We start from the raw sequence: 3,910 nt of genomic DNA on the forward strand, positions 1-3,910 counted from the left end.
CATGTGCTTGACGAAATCCTTAAGAAAGAAAAAGTAAGTGGTACTTTTGCTTATGTTGACCATGGAGGAGGAGCATGACCAGAATTTATGGAGGTTTTTGAAGGTGGCTGAGGAGTACAACCTCACTCTAAACCACAACAAGTATGGCTTCAAAGTCAGATCCATTAAATTACTTGGGTATTCAGTAACGGATGGGGAAATCAAACCCGATCCGGAAGGCTTACAACCACTGTGGAATCTTTCACCCCCTAAAGATGCAGCTTCTCTTTGCATGACCATGGGATTGCTTGCACATTACTCAAGATGGATACCATATTTTTCAGAGAAAATCCGCCCTCTCACACAAGCCAATGGTTTTCCTTTGTATACTGAAGCACTGCTAGCTCTCGGGAACTTGAAGAAAGACATTGCTAGTGCGGTGGTAACGGCCATTGATCCCGCCTCTCTTTTCACTGTGGAAACAGACGCCTCTGATCATGCGATAGCAGCTACTCTGACACAGAATGATAGCCCAGTGCCTTTCTTTTCCCGCACTCTCACTCGCAGTGAACAAGGACATTCCTCAGTGGAAAAGGTAGCTTATGCCATAGTGGAGGCATTGAGGAAGTGGAGACACTACTTAATTGGACACCATTTCAAACTCATCACTGACCAACGTAGTGTAAAGTTTATCTTTGATTCTAAATCAAACAGTAAAATAAAGAATGACAAAATAGCGAGGTGGCGAGTTGAACTCTCATGTTTTCACTATGACATAGTATACCGTCCAGGAACAGAGAACATACCAGCTGGTGCTCTCTCCCACACCTGTGGTGCCACTACTTCTGATAAACTCTGAGAACTTCATGAAATCCTATGTCCCCCTGGGATATCTCGTATGATGCATTTTGTCTGGGGGCGGAATATACCTTACTCGGTAGAAGAAGTGAGGAAAATTACCACCTCTTGCCAAGTGTGTTTAGAGTTCAAACCTCGATTCATCATATCCTCGGGACAACTGATCAAAGCAACCCAGCCATTCAAGAGGTTGAACTTAGATTTCAAAAGCCCAGTTCCCTCTCAATCTAGAAACAAGTACCTCCTCACAGTTGTGGATGAATTTTCAAGGTTCCCGTTTGTTTTCCCTCATGCTGATATGACCACTAGAACTGTCATCAGTTGTTTGGTGCAACTTTTTGCTTTGTTTGGCATGCCAGCGTACATCCACACTTACAGGGGTGCATGTTTTATGTCTGAAGAGCTGAAGGATTTCCTGATGAAGAAAGGTCGCTCTACACCTTATAACCCTAAAGGGAATGGTCAGGCTGAAAAATATAACGGAGTTATATGGAAAACTCTGACATTAGCCCTTAAGACAAGAAACCTTGATGTGTTTCAGTGGGAAACTGTTCTCCCAGATGCTCTCCATTGTATACGCTCCTTGTTGTGCACTTCCACAAACTGTACTCCTCATGAGCGCCTTTTCCTGCATAGTAGAAGGTCCACCACCGACCAATCGTTGCCTACTTGGCTCATCCAAGGAGGGCCTGCTCTCCTGAGACACCATGTAAGATACAGCAAGAACGACCCCTTGGTGGATGAGGTTGAAATCATAGAGGCGAACCCCGAGTATGCTTATGTGAAGCTTCCAGATGGTAGGGTGACTACAGTTTCATTAAGACATCTTGCTCCTATGGCTAGTGACAACCGTGAAAGTACAGATGCTGGGGTTCCTGTATCTCAGTCCGAGGTTCCTGAGGTATTGTCAGTTGCGAATGCTCCTCAGGAGATTGCACGTGGTCTCTCTCATGTGGATATTGCTCCTCAGCATGACACTCTTCCGGAATCACGTACAGTCCCTCAACAGGTAGCCTCACCTCCTCCACTTCGAAGGTCAGAGAGAGTGAGGCAACCTCCAAAGTACCTTTGGGATTACTCCACGTGAACTTAACTGAGAAGGGAAGTATGTGGTAAAAATAAACCTGTTTCATATTAGTGGTCTCTATAGCTTTTGTTTATTTTCGTGGTTCCTTCCTGACATGTCTCGCCATTACAGCTGTAGACTCGCCAGATTATGGTACGTTGCTTGTTTCTTTGTATATGTTACTTATGTTGTCCCTTTGTATGTTATATGTTTTGTGTATATTCTTGGTTATACTGTCATTCATAAGGAGTGTGATTTATGTACCTTCTTAGTTAACACAAGTGTTTATTTATGTTTATGTCTGTGTTCGACAACGTGTTTGTTTTATTTGCAGTGTACTACTGTAGTGGAATTGTTTACAGAATAAAACCTTGGTTCTGGTTACACCGGGTTTACTTCAGCATCTCCATCTTGAACCTTGTCTTCCTGACAAAATGATTCAAGGTGGAAAGGTTTATTACTGGTCTCTAATCACCTGTTGCTTTGGGCACCAGGAAAATCTGACTTTACTTCTTCTATCGCATGCTTGTCCAGCATTTTCAATACTTACCCCTGAAGAGCCATGGACTTCGGAGAGTCGTGGACATAAGTCCAACTGAGAAGGGGCCTGTCTGAGAGGGGAGCAGAGAAGCTGAATGGTAGTAGATATCCCACCTGCAGAATGTCTACTACCCATTTCTCCGCTCCATACCTTTGCCACTTGAACCACTGACCCACCAGGCATCCCCCTACCCGTGGCAACGGAGAGGGAGAGGCGCCCACTCTATCAACGACCCACTCTGTCCCTTCTCCTAGAGTCCCTACGAGGCTTGTAGGGGTGTGATTGAAAGGGACGTTGTTTCTTTGCTTTGGCCTGTGAGGGAGGTTGGGAGAACCTCACAGAAGAAGAACTCTTTGGAGATTTAACAGGTAAAGATCTCACCTATTGCTGAGGAGGAGGAGGGCGTCTTGAACTCGCCTCTAGCTTTGATGGTGGCTAATGTACCAACCTGCCTTTAGTATCTGCTCAAGGCTGGTCAATTGCATCTTCCAATTCAGTACTCAGAAACAGAAACTGTGAATCAAGCAGATCCCCATTCCTGAGAGTCGACAAAGACTCAGAGGCCACTGAATTTGCCACCTTGGACAGTGCTGCATCTCTCCTAGCCAGGAGGTGGTTGGCCCACAGGTTGGAGCTAAGGTGTGTCTGGTAAGAAATAGCCATAGCTCCGGACTGTAACAATCTATTGAGAGAGGAAGAACTCACCAAACCTCCCCCAGTCCTGTCTGAAGCAATCCTGGCTATCGCGGTGGACCACAAGTCCAGCCAGGAGACCGTCTGGAAGATGGAAGCTGCAGTAGTCTCCATAGCTAAGAACTCTTGTGATGAAAAGGAGGGGCCTTCACCCCTAACCTGCTCCAGAGTTAGGGCAGGTTTAAGGCGGATCACAGCCGGATTAAGGTGATGGGGCATCAAATGAACTGTATTAGTAGAATAGCACTTCCTATGCCACACAAGAAGAGGGGGAAGAAGCTTAGATGATCTACTAAAATGCAGAGAGCCATCTTAGTCTGACACCAAAGTGTTTACACGTTGTAGGATGGAATGAGCGTGACCCGACAAGGGGAGCTCAAAAGAAGTTCTAGAGTCCTGTTTAGCATCCAGCAAGGCCTCTATACTCGTTGGGGTGATAGGAGATTGTGCCCTACCCTCAAGATTGTTAAGCTCATGAAGGAGATCAACAACCTCTTCGAATGAAGACATAAACTCTTGGGTATCTCCCTCCTCCTGCTCCGGCACAGGCGACTGATGACGTGAAGAAGACGGTTTGGCAGTATCCTTCTCCTTCCGTAAAATTGCTGATGAAGCTTCCCAGGAAGCCCAACATTCTGGACAATATTGGTTGGCGTGTAAGGCCTAAAACCCAAAGATACTGAGACTGAAGGTTCTTGAATCTCATCTCACAACGACACTTGTGCGGGAGGAATCACATACATGAACGTGTGATGATTCGAGTACACGACCAT

At 45.8% G+C, this 3,910-nt stretch overlaps 1 pseudogene; it reads left to right on the forward strand.

The window, feature by feature from the left end:
- The first annotated feature begins 277 nt into the window (after positions 1-277).
- On the forward strand, positions 278-1,924 carry LOC135218071 (uncharacterized; annotated as a pseudogene).
- The last annotated feature ends 1,986 nt before the right edge of the window (positions 1,925-3,910 follow it).

The sequence above is a fragment of the Macrobrachium nipponense genome, chromosome 9, assembly GCF_015104395.2.
Source record: "Macrobrachium nipponense isolate FS-2020 chromosome 9, ASM1510439v2, whole genome shotgun sequence".
Lineage (NCBI taxonomy): Eukaryota > Metazoa > Arthropoda > Malacostraca > Decapoda > Palaemonidae > Macrobrachium > Macrobrachium nipponense.